Source organism: Calonectris borealis, chromosome 1 (assembly GCF_964195595.1).
Source record: "Calonectris borealis chromosome 1, bCalBor7.hap1.2, whole genome shotgun sequence".
Taxonomy (NCBI): Eukaryota; Metazoa; Chordata; class Aves; order Procellariiformes; family Procellariidae; genus Calonectris; species Calonectris borealis.
The window spans coordinates 188,607,276-188,624,378 of record NC_134312.1 but is presented as its reverse complement, the minus strand read 5'-3'; positions in this window follow the sequence as shown (position 1 = coordinate 188,624,378).

Here is a 17,103-nt window from a genome sequence, read left to right as displayed (position 1 = left end):
TATTTATATATTTACAAAAGATATAACTGAGTGCTAAGCTCTGTCAAGGCTCGGTGCATGCAGGCAGCCGAAGAATGACATCTGGTGTGGTCTCTTGGTAGATGGATGCTTGCCTGGGATGTCCACAGCTGCTCAGCCTCCCCGAGAGGTGCCAGGGTGTGCTCTGCTGGCTACAAACACAGCTGCAAAGAAGTGCCACTGGCCAGATGTGTGGGCTCCATCCAGATCTGCACCTCCAGCCAGATGTGTGCCCCCTCTGGAGAGGGGGCTTGGCAGACCCCCAGGATAGAGATGTGAGACCTGTCGCAGCCTCGGGTGGTACAACTGAAAGGGGCAGGAGGACGGGGTGCATTCTGCGAGCAAACTAGGCACCTGCTTGGGCCAGACAAATTAGAGGAAAGCATTCCCAGAGGTGCAACACGGCTATCTGCCAACCACATGGCTTCCCCCCCAAAAAACCAGCAGGGACATTTTTGGCTCATCAGTAACACAGACTTGCATGCAAGGCTTGCTGACCAAGCAGTGTGCTGCCTTGCTGGGACTGTAGCCGAAGGATTAGCCCCACGAAGGCTGCCTGGGACCATGAAGGAGCTAGAGCCTGCCCTGGCTTTGGGCTAGATCTGTTGTGCTCAGAGCCAAAGCAGCAGTAGCAAGAAAATGTTGGACTATATATAACCAGACCACAGGAGAGAAGCCACAAACCTGTGGTGCCGGAAGGAAAAAGAAAGCGGCAATAAGAATGGAAAGCAATTTCTTATTGCAGGGACTCTCTCATTAGAGTGATGGTCCTCTCTTAAAGGAAAGGAGGAATCTGTGTCTGCTTTCAGCTGCGCTGAATGGCTCTGCAGACCAGGTGATCTCACCAGGTCATTTTTAGGAGGAGATGATGATCTGTGGTCTGTCCTCAAGGTACACTTATGCATTCGCGTTTCCCTCAGCAGAGTTGTGACTATACAAACCGAGGGCTGAAATCAGCCCATCTGAAGTGAGTCAAAGCAGAAGAAACTAGTTCCCCCTTTGGGCATGATGTTAAATAGATCTGTCATCCTGATGTTTATGCTGGTGCTGTATGAGAAAAATATTCCTACACCTCGTGGCTAATGCCTGCTTATATATTTATAAATGCCCTTTGCCTTGGGCAGGTTAAATGCTCACAGTCCAAACCTGATAAAATCCCACATCTCCCTGATACAATAAAACAAGCCCCCACATCTCCCCCATTTATAATCATGGTATTTCTTGCTGCAACTCTGTTATATCAGGATGTGAGTTTCCTCATCTTTTTTCTCAGTTTTGCCTATATGGCATGATCTGTACATAACCAGGGTGCTATGAAAATCAAAGGAGATATAAATCATTCTAATGCCGGCATGCCTGCTTTAGTATCACAAGCTACCAGTAAAATACCTGAGAAACAATGAGAAATTAAAGTGCACAGGAAATTCAGTTTCTGTGAGAATCTTAAATCAAGATGCTGACACCTTTCACAGCCTTTTCTGTGGATGTTGTGGATGTGGATGTGGACCTGGAACATCTACCGTCTTACTTGCTTGTGACTATGCATTAAAGCTGGTATAATTAGTGATATATATAGCCCCGGCAAAAACATAGACAAGTTGAGAGACATGCATCTCTTATAAATTATAAACACCCATAGCTAAAATAATTTTACAGTCAGTCATGTTACTCAGTTTTATATTTCAGTCCAGTGAAAGGGCTGGAGAAGCTTTGGTGAAAGCTGTTTGAATATATAGTGATCACACTACTATAAATACAGAAATACTGGATTTTGTGCACTGAAGTGATTGGAGCTCCAGAAGCTGCTGCAATTGTAAAATACACTGGGAAAATCTGCAGAGCAGTTAAGAGGTGTCCTTGCTTCGTTAAGCTAGCCTGGTCTTTGGTTATATGCTAGGCTAAAATATAAAACATTGATACTGATTTGGTTTCAGGGTTGTCCTGCCTTCAGTGCAGTCCCTTGCAGCAGTCCACAGTGGGTGCATTACTCGGAGCGGTGGGAGATGCTCTGCTCCTTCCGTCAGAGGCGATTCCCAAGGGAGAGTCTCCACCAGCCGGCCTGGCTCACCAGTGCCAAAAGGGCTGGTCCTGCTCTTCCTCCCCATTCACCTTGCACACCCACGTGTCTACACGCACCAACACGTGCCTACACACACCGCACACATGATGCCTACACAGACCACACACAATGCACGCTCCTGTCCCATCCCTGTATTAGTTCTGCCTCTCACCTCACCCCCCAAGTCCAGATAGTTGAGCTCCCCAGCACAGCAGAAAGCTCAGAAGAAATCAGGAAAACCCAGCAGAAAGCAGCAATTGCTCTGGAAACAGCTTTTCTGGACTTCCACCATCCCACGTGTCTAGGACATTTAAGTACATTTATATGGGTATGAGGCAGCTGTGCAGCCGTCCCGTGCAGCACCGCGTCAGGCTCTGGCTCAGGGAGGACATTTTCAAGAGCATTGCCAGGAACCAGAACAAAATGTTGATGGAGGAGCCGAGTGCTTCGTATTCTTCACCTGGCTCCAACCTGCAGCATCATCCTCCCGTCTCAGAGAAACCCAAAAGAGGTTTTTAAGTTCATGAAAGTACAAAGACGTGCTGAATATTCTCAGAAAAATATTTAACCCAGACTCTCTTCCTTTGTTTACCAAAATGAGAGGACTGTTTTCTTCTAATTGTTTTCATAACGAAGGAGAGACGTGTGGAGGGGCTGCCTGGGGACATCTTCCTGATTATAGATAAACTCTATCAACGTGTCTGTCAGAAAGGCTGCTCTGCACTGAGCAGCCCACCAAACATGATTTATATCTAAGATTTATATCTGTCAAGCCACATACTACACATATTATGTGTGTGTTACCTCCCCTCAGCCAGGGAGGGCAAATGTAATATGCTTCTGACATCACCCTCATCGCATTTCTCCACTTGCTAAAATTATTTGAAGTGATTTAAGCAGAACTGGTATGATTTACAATTTCCTTTTTCCTTTTTTTTTTTTTATAATAGCCCTCATAATTTATAACCTGTTGTTATGCTTCTTAGTACTGTGTGCACAGAAACATGCTTTGGCCTTTTCTTAGCACTTCCTGTGCAGTCTTAGATGGCTCCACCATCGTGGTGAGGGCAGGATCCTGGTTTTGGAAGATGCCTGCACAGGGTAGGGTCATGCTGCAGCACCACCTTTTCCCAAAGAAACACCACAGATGTGCAGGAGGAGGCATTACGGTAACACCCACAGAAAAGACAGGTTATCAACACCCGGCAGTAATGACATTTAAGACCACTGCGACCATTTCTTCTGAATGACATGGTGTTCCCTGGCCCCGTTCTTGTTTCATATCCCCAGACCTCTGACTGTGCATCTGGAGCCGCCCTGCTCCAAACACTCCTGGATCAAAATGCACCGCACAAGGACTTAAAATACAAACGCTCCTTGTCACCACAGTCAGTCAGGATAGCCCAAAAGCTGTCTCCAGTTAGACCGACATTTACTAGCTATTAAAATCAGCTAGGGACTTGTTGTTTCTCAAAATGGGAACTTTACACTTTAGTACCAACTTATCTTATACCTGCTGGGCCAAACCAAGCACGGTAATGATCACAGCAGGATCAGTTCAAGGGAAAACAACCTCCCTGCTCCTACATAATGTTGCCCTAAGTGTATGTACTACCTGCATATATTAGGTTTTTTATTCACAGCATCGCACCTCAGTTCAGCTGCTTATTCCCCGTGGTTCCCAGTGTATTTTTAGTTGGACATTTTCCTATGGAGTCCTTGCTCTGTGATCTCTGGAGCTTGGCCGCTGCATGACTGTAGAGGTCAGGGGCTGGTGGGAATCCTTTTCTATCTCTGCAGACAAGCTATACAGTGGGGCTGACCAGTTGGGTCCTGTGGGAAATGGCCTGTCTGTGAAACCACAACAGGCTGATGGATTACTGCAATTTGAGTCATCTCCCAGCTGTACAGTTTGTGTAGCCTTGCCATTGCAGCTGCCGAAAAGCAATGCTCCTCTTGTAGGCATTGCTTGATACCTCTTCCAACAAAATTCATCACCTTTCTGCTCTTAACATTCTCCTTCCATGCTGTCTTTCCGAAGAGGAGGAATTTTTTTGTATCTCAGAAAGGTAATCAAAATACTGCACATTCTTCCTGATTCAAATTCTGCACAAAGGAAAGCAGAGAACTTCAGCTAACATTCCACCCTCATGCACTGGAGAATTATCAGGAACTTCAAACTTAAACAAGTTAGAAAAGTCAAGCCGTTGAATATAACTCAGAGACCCAATGTGATACATCAAGATGCCATTTAGTACACAAATAATAAGTTTATGGTAGTGGAAAAACATACAAAACATGATAAAATCTGCTTCATTGTGCTTCCTGACTGAAAACCCAAGATGTTGAGATAGGATTATTTCATTAGAGCTGGTTGGGAACATTTCAATGAAGGTTTTGGTTTTGTTTTGTTTTTAAATCAAAAAATGTCAATTTGTCTAACATTTTCAAGAAAACTTTCTGTTTCAGTGAAACTTCAGTCAGGAAGATCCTTGTTTCTGGAGAGGTCTTTGTGGGTGTCATGGTTTAACCCCAGCTGGCAACTAAGCACCACGCAGCCGTTCACTCACTCTCCCCACAACGGAAGGGTAAAAGTGAGAAAACTCGTGGGCTGAGGTAAAGACAGTTTAATAGATAAAGCAAAAGCCGCGCACGCAAGCAAAGCAAAACAAGGAATCCATTCACTGCTTCCCATCGGCAGGCAGGTGTTCAGCCATCTCCAGGAAAGCAGGGCTCCATCACGCGTAGCGGTGACTTGGGAAGACAAACGCCATCACTCCGAACGACCCCCCCTTCCTTCTTCTTCCCCCAGCTTTATATGCTGAGCATGATGTCACATGGTATGGAATACCCCATTGGTCAGTTGGGTCAGCTGTCCCAGCCATGTCCCCTCCCAGCTTCTTGTGCACCTGGCAGAGCATGGGAAGCTGAAAAGTCCTTGTCTAGCTAAGCACTACTTAGCAACAACTAAAACATCAGTGTGTTATCAACATTCTTCTCATACTAAATCCAGAACACAGCACTATACCAGCTACTAGGAAGAAAATTAACTCTATTCCAGCCGAAACCAGGACAGTGGGCAAAACAAGAAAGAGCTTCCACCGTAAAATAACTCACAGATCTGTGGGTTAGTGCAGGTAACACACTAAAACACAAAACATAAAAGACCCGTCGTTTGAATCCATTTTAAACTTTATGTTTTAAATACTGGAAAATATTTTAGGTGTCATAAAAGACAAACAATTCACAGTTTAGACTTCACTTCAAGACCCCAGCAAAAAGGCATCCATCTCTTTCCTTTGTGTCTTGTTGCAATAGTGAGACTCTCATGTAAAAATCCCTGCCCCATTTTTAAACTTTACTTGTTGCTTTAAATGAGTTAAATTACAGCCATTTGTTTCTGTAAACCCTTGCCCTCCTAAAGAGTCCTGCATTTTCTCTCAATCAAGATACTTATGCAGTGCAATGCTCTCGTCTCTTAATTTTATTTTGGAGATGCTAAAAAAAGAAGTCTTCTGTTTGCCTTATTTTGGTTTTTTTTTTCAGTTCTTCAAAATTTCTCCGGCTCTTCACTCTGCAGTTTTTAACAGTCTTTTTCAAATGAGCCACGCAGATCAGATGCCAGACTGGCTTACTGTGGCCCTCAGCTCTTGGCCCCAGATGCTCCTAACTAGCTGACTCTGTCCCTGGCCATGGTCTGTACTCTTTGTTCTTACTTGGATGTCCTTTCATGTGGCTGGGCCAAAGCAAATCAAAGACTACAATAAGACCTTTCAACAAAATTGTTATTAATATGGATTACAGCAGTGCCCGGAGTTGCCAGTTGAGATGGAGACTGTATGTGCTGTCTAGCTAGACATTGTCTCTGTCCTGAAGCGGAGACAATCCCTGGGTAAAGTCTGCCACACTCCCCTGGAGTATCCTGTTGCTCAAAATCACTAGCTCCATTGAATCAGTGGCAGCATCCATGCATCAAAGTACTATTTTTCATGAATGACAGCAGCAGCAAACAGCCAAAGTGATCTGGTTAAGTTTAGAATTACCCTGTTCCCTGGATGTGTGATATTTCTTGAATTCATTGTGAAAAACAAAGTGAAGGAAAAATAACCCAAAAATCTGTTGAGCTGCTTGCAAATCCTTTGTGAGAATTCTATTTCTTCTACAAGGGAAATAAGAGACATTTTAAAACTAGGATTTCAGAATGACAGTTCATTAAACTGGTAGACGAGGACATATTGTATGTCCGTATGCGTTTGTGTTTAGTGAGACTTCAAAGGATTCAACTGATAATGTATAAATTAACTGATTAAAAACTTTACTGGAAGACCAGTAAATCAGAATGAGACTTGGCTATTACATTTCTGCATTACTAAACTCCATTATTAATATGTTCTGGCTATTACTGGGGTCGTATCACTGCGGAGGGGCTTGCTGACCTATCAAAGCCTTTAGAGCTTAATTAATGACAATAAACTGCTGCACAGAAGTCTTTCAGATCAGGTAGAAAACTGCATTTGAAACTATAGCCTGTGCTTGAAAAAAATGAAAAAATTATGGATTTTCTTTTCATCAGTGATACATCCTCCTCAACAGGGCAAGCCCTTGGTCCATGGTCCTAGGCTGGGCCTTCCAAGCACTTCTGTTCTGCTTCAGAAACGCGGATGGAGGCACAAGGGCCTGGGAGCTAACTTGGAAAATGAAAGAAAGACCACGGAGCATTCTGTGTAACAGTCTAGTTTATAATTCCATTGTCTCTGCATTAAGTCTCATTCAAAATGGGTAGATAATTCTGAGGATAAATGAGCTGTGAGGTTTAATTTACGCTTATTTTCAGAAGGGGTTGAGAGCTTCTGTAAACATTGCAGAATTCCAAACTTCTTAACCCACAGCTTCATAAAATTAATTTATACATGAATGTTAAATATAGACAGAATAATAAATATAGAACATTTTTTCTCTGTTTTAAGACAGTGACACATTAAATCTTCCTCTTACAGACTCGCTCAGCTGCAGATAAGGTTGGAACATCCAAATTTCTTAGCCTAAAAAATTCATTTGCTTTGTGCTTTGTCTTTTTCTTTTTTTATTTGTGGAAAGGCTCGATTATGACGCAGATTTTTTGGAACTACAGCTTCAAGTAGAGATCAGCTCAATTCTTTATCAGATGCAATGGACTCCTGCATCTCTTTGGGGATTAATTCAGAGAAGACAGAAGATGAGGATGCCAAAGCCCCTACTAACCTGGAGCGAGAACCACAATGGCCCTTGATCCTGGGCGCTCTGATCCTCAGTGCTTCAATGCCTTGCCTATAGGAGCCTGAGCCTCGGAGAAGAAAGCACAGTCCCAAATTTGGAGCCCAATCGCCTTCCAACAGGAGCAGAGCCTGAGGGTTCAGACCTACATCTCCCCACCACACCTGGTGGGAAGACCCTGTAAAGCTGTCCTACTTTGCAGCTAAGATTAAAAGCTTGAAGGGGACAGCAACAGAGGGCATACGAGAATGAGTGTAGCTGTAGTCCAAGGATTAAGGACTCACCCAGGAGGGAAGAAAACTGGTTTAATTCCCACTTCAAGCGCTTTTTATGTAAACGAATGCAAAACAGGTAAGCTGCCTGTGGAACCAGGATTGGCATGCAAGTACCACAAGTACCACTCTTCATTCAGGCTCTGATGGGGCTGGGGGAGGAGGGCGAGGATCACCGAAGGGAGGTCCCCTCAGCGATGCTGGGCAGCATGAGGTCTTTCTGCAAGGCTGATGGACAGTCAGTCATAATTTCAGCACTGATGGCAATAGCAACAAGCCTGAGCCCAGGGATTTTGAAGTGTTTTAGGATGAAAGCTGCCATGCACGGTCAAACCACTGCGCAATAAGGCATCACTTTAATCCATTAACTCTCCATTATGGGCTAAGTATGTTTCTTAATTACTGTGGGTGACTTTGGAGAGTGGCTTAACCACATGATTCTCACTAACATGAAAGAAAATTTTATTGTTGCATCCTAGACTTTGCCTAATATCTTAATTTCACCCTCAGAGCTGTGCCTGCAGGCAGCAAAGTCAGATGAGATCCATTTAAGGAAAAATGTGTTTAGCGTCAGCATTCAGGATTTAGTGCACATAGCCTGATCCTCTCTTTATTTGTAATTCCCTGTTCAGTCATTTCCCTTCTACGCTGCGAGAGCATCTTGTACTGCTCTGAAAAAGCCAGTCTGAGAGGCCACATTTGGTGCAATTACAGCAGAGTTGTTTTTCCTGAAGTTAAGGAATGTGAACACAAGGCTTCCTGGGCCTGTCCGGTTTTTAAAATCAGATTGTGGTCAAGCACGGAGCAGGAGGCAGGGAACAGACAGGGCTTTACGGCCTTTTTCTTCTCCCTTGGGCTGCCTCCCATGTCACCCGTGCACAAGCTAAAATTTCAGCTCTCCGATGACTTGTGTTCAGCTGCAGGGAGCTGCCACATCCCTGCCCCCCTGCAGCCCCCCTCAAGGGCATTACAACAGCTGAGAATAACAGGAATGCGGCGGCTCAGGTCACCTTTCTCTCGCCCCCCCTTCAAAATACTCCTCTTCCAGAAAGGAAAGCAATGGCTTGTGCTGGTAGCACTGCACCATTCAGCAAGTCTCCTCAAATTCGCGATAATCAAGGTTGTGGGGGGAGGGTCGTCGGTTAGAGGCGTCAGTGCAAAGCAGACAGTTGACCTCGTAGAAGTTGAGGGGCTTGGTCTGGAAAACCACCTCTGCCAGTGGGAAACTGGTTAAAAAAGTTTCCACCCCTTCCTTCCCACCCACATGCTGCAGCTCACGCTCCCCTCAGTTGTGCCAAGGCAGCTGCTTTGGGGACTGTGCTGCAAATAGGATCAGTTCAATGATCTTGGTTTAAAAATAAACCCTTTTTTTTATTTTATTCTTTAGCTTAAATCATTTCAATTATCCACTTTGCAGTCCAGCCGCACAAGCTGATGCATTGCTCAATGGAGGGGACAGAGAGACGTGGTGTTGGGAAGGGAAATTGTGTCTGAGAAACTGTTTCATTGAAGTACAGCCCCGTTCCCCCGTCAGGTTCCTGTAGTATGACCTGAATATTCCAGCATGTACGGGGCTCTTTGGTCATTAATACTGAGCTGTACACCGCTTGGTCAGGCAGCAGTGTGAATTTATGCCCAGTGAAACATGGACACGCCATTGCACCTTTGCTGAATTTGCGAGATAATGCACCATGGACTGTGTCATCTTTAAACATTTATGCTGGCCTTATGTTACGGGAAGCAAAGCAATACCTTTCACCGTGTAAAGACTGCAAGGACAAAGTTACCTCATCAACACTCCCACATGTCTGGAATTAAGTTCAATAAGCAGAATTAAGCACCTAAATTAAGCCCATATTTTGAAAAAGACTCCTAGTGTTTTTGAAGGAGACCCTACTGGAAGACCCATGGCCATTTGGCACTGGTGGCTTCTATTTTGGTGCACCTATAAGGGGGGAGGACCCCATGCTTGATTATGCCAGTCTTAGTTAGGCTCAAGTGCCTGAGTGTCAGGCCCAGAAGTGCTAGTAAGACTTTTTGCTGTATCTGAAGCAGCCTATGGAAATGCCAACGAGAAGGAGAAAGAGAAGGAGGAGAAAGAGAAGGAGAAGGAGAAGAAGGAGAAGGAGAAAGAAGGAGGAGAAGAAGCAGCTCTCACCTAGACCTCCTCTATGTAATACTACGCTCAGAAGTACTAAAACAGGATTGATCTCAGATGTTGGGACGCAGACGGGAAGAGCAGGGGGAGGCAGGTGCTGCTTTACAGACTACTGAAAGAGGAGAACAGTTCATTTAGGTCACAGCTGGAAGGAAATGGTCTGGGGCCCACTGAACGTGTTGGTTGAATAGTGTATGGTGCAGAAGGCGCTGGTGGAGATGAAAGCTTGCATATAAAACCAAGCTTGAACTAAAGAAGTGCCTATCTAGCTGGTAGTCTTACTACTAGAAGTCCTCAGCTGTTGTGCACCCCTGGGTGATTTATCTGGTTCACAGATTAACTGTGCTTGATTGCATGCAGCAACAGCTCAGGTACAGTCAGTTTTACTGGTTTAGATGCACAACGTCTGCAAATGCAGCTGTTCTTGGATCTGGAAGACGTACAGCTGCTCTAGTGTAAAGCTGGGCCGATAAACCATATTGCAGCCAGGCTAGCTCTGTGAGAAATGAGCTTGGGCATCTTGGTACAACGCTGTGGAGAGCATGCTCGGTAAAGCTCACAAACCCCAGTGCACTGCGTGGACCTGCCGCTCCTGCTCTGCCCAGCTCCCATATGATCAGAGACTTCTCACTGCTCAGCTTCAGCTGGAACGAATGAGATCTCTGATAATGCAATGCCTGTGAAAACTAGGCCAAATGTATCTCAATTTAGGTATCTCGCACAACTTGGCATTTCTGCAGATGTCAGCTGAACCATCCAAAGGTTAGTCACTAGAAGGGCACATGAACATGCAAATAAATGTACTATACACACACGTACACCATCCCATGGAAGCACCGGATGGTTTTGGATTTCTCAGTGGTGGAAACAAGTATAACTCGAGGCAACGAAGTGAAACTGAAGAATGAAAAATTTACATTAAATAAGAACAGTAAAATGTGCTGGATTATGCACTATCTTGCATGAGAAATAGCCTGCATTTCTTACATTCAACAAAGATTGGATTAAATAATCAAAATGCAGCACAGGGAATAATTTGTTATAGAAGGTGAGACAAACAGAGAGATAAACACACTGGTCTTTTTCCCTATCTGCTTTCCATGAATCTGAGAATGAATAACGAATTTATTTCCCACAGAATCTGTAAAAAAGTGCCTTTTTTACCAGTCAAAACATAACTGAGTTTGTTAAATACTTTATTGAACTCAGTTAACTCTGTTCATATGAACGAGGCAACAAAGATTAACCAAAGGATGGTCATTTTCTGATTTGCCTGAAAATGTCATTGTAGCCACTGCCTTTCCGTCTGAGTATCAGCCAAGGCAAATTTATAAGCTGGATCTAAAGCACAGCCTGCTCCACACATAGTTTTTATACTGATTTTAACTATTTTGACTCAAGGTGTGGCTTACCCTGAGCAAGTTGAGGGACATTGCCCTGGGGCAGATGCTTAAACTGTATTTCTGCTGGAACTTGTGGCTACCTTAAGGAGGTTGGGCCATTTTAACCACAGTCCCATCCAACCCAAGCAAGGGGCTGAGACACTGTGTGTAAGCAGTGCTTAAATTATTACTGGCCTGAAGCCAAACTTTTTCTGCCTTTTTTCAGCTGAAGGACCTGAGCTTGGTTGCTTTTTGCTTTGCCCTGTTGAGCAGGACAACAGCATTAACATGAACATTAGCAGATAACCCTGGGCACTGCATTTAAGCAGGAAGGGAACTTGTTAAAATGGATGCTTACTCTTCATCTAGTCAGACACCATCCTCAGTTACCACCTGCATATCTATTTATCTCACTCTTCTTTTTATTTTTTGGGAAACTTTCCTCAAAGGGACACGGAGATTTAGATTCTTACATTGCAGAAGGGGGATATGATGAGCGTTTCCTACCAGCTATTCTTTTCCTTTGAGTTCCCCCGCACATGGGCCTTCTAGATATTGCTTCAAAGGTACCTGTTATCCTCCATTAACAGTAAAAGAGAGTCTAAAGTCTATTAAGTTTAAACAAGGAGTTCTGGATCTCCCTGCCGACACCAGGTGCATTATTTTTAAGCCTTGAGCTTAATGCAGGCACCAGATTTGGAAGATCTGAATGCTGCTTGTTGAGTTTGTCCTTATAACTCCCCATGAGACAGGGAAATACTCTCCTTATTTGACAAGATTTTTTTATTACACCATTGTCAGCTCACAAAAGGATTTATCTGCTATTTACCTATGGATGTTCTCCTTTACTCCATCTGAATTCTGCCTGATCTTTTTTTTCCCTGAAATACAATATCGATAAGGCTGACATCATGAGGCAGTTTAACATTTCTGTGACTGAAACAAAATTTCCTACGCATTTCGGTAAGTTACACAGTCTAAATTTGGAGGGAATAATATTTTCTGCCAACATCCCAGTTTTAAATGTGAACGGTAGCTTTAACTGAGAACAGGCAATGACGCCAGCAAGCTGTGCCAGGGCAGGTGAGGTAAGAGAAACAGCTGACCTCATTTCTTTCCCACCTGCCAGTAATATCAGCACAATGGCTCATTATTCCTCTGCTTACTTATGGGCTTTTGAATATTCACCCTTGCAGTATCAGACCATGTCAGTACTGAATCTCGATCTTCGTACCTCTTCTCTAAAGAGGAAAAAGGCTATTAGCCGGCCTTTAAAAAGCACAGGTATTGTGAATCTCCCTTTCCCTATCTTGCAGATGGCAGTACTTGGATTTAAAACGTCTGAAGACACGTGGCTTCGTGCAGGTCTTTGTGTATAATGAAATAAGCTAAACTGGCGCGAGACAACGTGGTCTAAGTACGTTACTGGCTGGCAAAAGTGAGGTTAGGCAAACAGATCCCTCTTTCTCACCCATCAGAACAGGTCTCCACGACGGTTTACCTAGACCTGAGGGGGGTGACCCACCGCAGGAGGAGGCTGAGTTCAAGCCCTGCATTTTGAGGACAGGCTGGTTTGCAGGACGTGACGAAGCATCACCAACCCCGGCACTGCCGCGCACTTCCCTCACCCGGGTTTGAGCAGGAAGGACCTGCCTCAGAACGCTGGACCTGATGGAGACAGACACATACTAGGAGAGCTTTGAGGGACTGAAGCTCTTCGCTGGAGTGCGTTCAAGCGGGCACCCCCGGCCGGCCCGGGCAGCGGCAGCCGGCGCCGGCGCGGTCCGGGCGGGCTTTGCCTCCCTCTGCTGGGCGCTCTCCCGCCGCAGCCGCGCCCCTGCCGCCAGCCAAACCCGCCTCACGCCCTCCCTGCGTGTCGTTTTGTGGCGTAGTAACTACGTCACGGTCTTTAGTGCGAGTACCCGCAGGCAGCGTCTGTCTTCAGGGACTTGCTAAAGCTTTTAGGTTTCCTCCTCCAGGCACGCAGTGTGGGGAAGGTGGTGGTTACGCTCCGGTTGTGCATATTTCTGGGTGTTCTAAGAGGATGTCTGGAAAATGCAATGCAAATCTAGTCATTTCTAACACATGCAGTGATGCCATACGCACCTGAGAGCAATACGAGCTGGGTTTTTTCAATGGCACAGGTCACTGCACTGCCTCTGATTCTTCTGTCGCTAACTGTGGCGTAAACCTAACGCAGAACTGCAGTCTCCAGCATCCCACTCAAGATGGGTTCATCTGTGTACTCGCCAGCCACGGGTGGCTATATAATACCGACACAAGTACAATCAGGATCTTAATTCCAGCAGCCGTTCCAGGGAAAATGAATATCCAATGTCAATTTTTGAAAAAGCAGAGACCAATATTTTTGATCAAAACAAAAGTTGCCCTCCTAAAATGTAAGGTATGAAATGTAGTACAACAAATAAAATGAGAGAGCAGACTGTGCATGTGCTGCTGGAATTGAAAGCATTTGCCGTTATTTAATAACCTATAAACAAAGATGTCCGTATGAGGATTCCTCCATAGATGTTTCCCCTTTCTTAACCTTGAAACTCCAATTTTGGGAAGTCTATGCACAGACATGACATGGGGCCAGATCCCACAGCCGTGCACTCCCAGCCATGCACTAAAGCAAGAGGACACAGTGTGAAATAAAAAGCGACCATTCTGTGATGGCTTAGATCTGTCTCATCTGAGGTTACCATGGTCATCTCCCTCTTTTCCTTCCCTCCCCTCCCAGAAGCTGACATCTGTCCCCCAGCTGAGTCTGAGGAGGATATCAGTTTAGGTTAGAGATGGCCCTGGAACAGCTTTTGGCCATACTGAATATTATACGACTACTGAGTCCCCTGCCTTCCAACAACAGACTGATGTTATTTCAGCCAGCCTGTTAAATTGGGGGACTGTAGCAAAGGCAGAGGCATTCTATGACACACTGCAATTAATTAAACTTTTAGCATTAATTACCTGTTTTTTCAGGAGCTAGAAACTGTTTTTCTTGCTAACACAGAAAGAAATTAGATTGCACTAGGAAACTACCCACTAGCTCTACAAAACCAAACACGATCCCCTCCTCAAGACCACACAAAAACCCTAAGGAAAATCTCTGTGATGTTTTGACTGTGCTTTTGTACGATTTGTTTTTATGCTTTTTTACATGGACGATCTAATGATCTCACATTAATCAGGCATTCTGCAGCTACAACCAACTTAACTGCAACTAAGGGTAAAGTGTTGCATAACGCTCCCTTTATCTGCTTTCTGATTAAGTTAGTACTTTTCCTAAATAAAATCAGAAATACTGGCATACTTTCTATTCTCAGGATCCCAGTGCATTTTATTGCACAGATTGATTATGTCACCTAAGTCAATTGACCTGTACAAAGTAGGTCTTGTCAAAAATAGAACAGAAAACCTTTTGGAGAACTCATTACCCTTTTTTCTGGGAAAGCAGTAATTGGAAATCCTATTTTAAATAGCTATCTAGTTCGTTTTAATATCCAAAGATTAATTCCTCCTTTCACTGCTGTAAATGCCTAAAAGACCTTAATTATCAACTCCTTAAATCTAGCACATTCTTTCTCTCTATTAACACGTACCTCACGGCTGCTAAGCAATGCTGAGAATTGATGGGGGGACTCTGCACTCATTTACCTCCACAACAAGAAGCAGCCCACATTGCTGCCAGTGCCTCCCTTATTAATTATTCCCAGTGATTTGCTTCATTCAGGATCTCAGCTGATAATGCCAACCATTCCGTATCGCACGATGGCTTTTGTTCCCATGGAGCCTATGAGCCTTTCTGTCTGGACATCAGTGACAACTGCTAGGGTGCAGAGGGGATCAGAGAAACCAGCAGGTCTCGAGGTGGCCAGAGGTTACTGTCATGGAGCCACAAGAATGGGGTTTTTCCACAGGGTATGAAGTAGGAGCGAGGGGTGACATTCGCACCGGCAAGGCAGCCACGAGGTTGGTCTCTTTTATCTCAATATACGTCAACTTAATTCCCTGAAATATTGGTCTGCTGTGGCTGGTTCACCGCTGCAGAAGTACCAAAACAGCAGGAAGCCTTGGCCAAGAGCGAGGTTACCCAACCGCCCCACAAGGCCGGCCTCGGCAGTGCTCTGCAGAACAGTCATTTCATTCAGTACGGCAAGATTCGTAACCCAAGGCTCAGATCCCATAAAGTCAGAGCGACTCTTTTCTATGCTCCCATCTGTCATTAGCTTTTATAAAAAGGAATCAAAATGTCAAGCAAAGGGAAGAAAGAAAACAAATATAAATCATTTAAATAGAGAATAGAAAGTGAATAGAAAAAATAGGCAAAAGAGGATGTAACAAACACTATATGCCTGAAGCAAAAGAACAAACCCTGCGTTTATTTGTGGTATTCAAATAGAGAAAAAAATTCCACTGATTTCATTCAGGGTAGAATCATACCTTGGCTTGATGCCTGTGAGATTGCAAGAAAGGATATCTATATTTTTCGTCTGGGGTAACCCCTCCATACTGAAAATTCAGTACTTCTCACTTTCATAGCTCCTGCCTATTGACAATTTCTCTATCACATGGCGGGTCTGTGGTTTCTGAATTGTACTTCAGGGATGTTTGGTGACCCATGCAATCCTTCTGTGTTCTGACACCACCAGCTCTTCAAGCAACACAGCCATCTGCCAGGACTTCATCCAGCTTCAAGGACTTCAATAGTCACTGAAGTTTTAACAAAACCCAGTAGCTTCTCTCTTCACAGCTAAGTCAAGGCTCATTTATGACTATCAAGATCTTGGCATTCAAATTACATCACTAATTTTCTTTGAGGGGTCTATGGACTATTTTAGCTGAGAAAAGGTAACTAAGAAAAGCAAGGGTATGGACAGCAGGCTTCCATCCACCACATAAATTTACTCTTCCTTTGAAAAATGTGTAGGATGCCTGCAGATCAGAACAGTTCAAAAGCACTGCAGACATAATCAGGAAGAGAAACAAAACAAAACAAAACAAAACAAAACTGGAATGAGACAGAGAGGGAAAGATGAGAGGCAGCTGTCCTAACAGGTCAGCATTATAAAGAAGACAGAATAGTAGGATATGCCCAAACAGGTCCTATCACTGGATTTCACCAAATTCGTTGTTAATGTTGGCTCCTTCATGGTCAAACTCATACCCCCTCAGGTGACCAAGGATGTCTGATGTCTCCCCTCTGTTCAGTCATTAAGCTCACAATACAGTAGAGGCCAACGCATCCCTGACAGAGGATTTCTTGGCAAAAGTAGTTTACACTGAGTATGGTTCAAAGCAGGGGCTGGCTTCCAGTATCCTCTCCCTTGTGTGAATGCCCCCACAGCTAAGCTGCACACTCAGCATGTTCTGTTTTGGGGTTTTCAATAAATATTTGTGTCACGTTACATCTTCATCTAGAAGGAGGCCGAGCACACGCAGGTCAGTGCAACCCAGCCCCTGGTGCCGGAGGCCCTCCACTCAAAGCTAAGCCCAGTGTGCGAGTCCTCTCACAAGGAGGAAGGAACTGCACCCACCAAACCCGCAGCCTTCTCAGTAAGAACCAGACCAGAGAACACAGCCTCTTTCAGAGAGCTCTTTGCTTCCCTGCAACTGAAAGGTAGCATTTTCTCCAATTCCCAGGGAGCAAAAAAAGCAAAGCAAAACTAAATTATTAACGTTTACAATTTTGACAAAAAAGGCATGACTGTTGCTCTTGTTTTTTCAGCTGTTCAGATGGGCAGCCAAATGAAAATATGACTTTTTCAAATAGTCCTACCCAGATGTCAATTAGCTGTGAATTGGTAGATTCAAAGGTTTCAGTTATTGACACAAAACCACTTCTGGTTCATGTATTCAATGTGTGTTGCAGTATATTTCTCAGAACTGATAAAAGGCTGCAAATGCAAAAGGTTGCCTGTTTTCTCTCCAGCTAATGCCAGTTGTCCTAACAGTCCATGA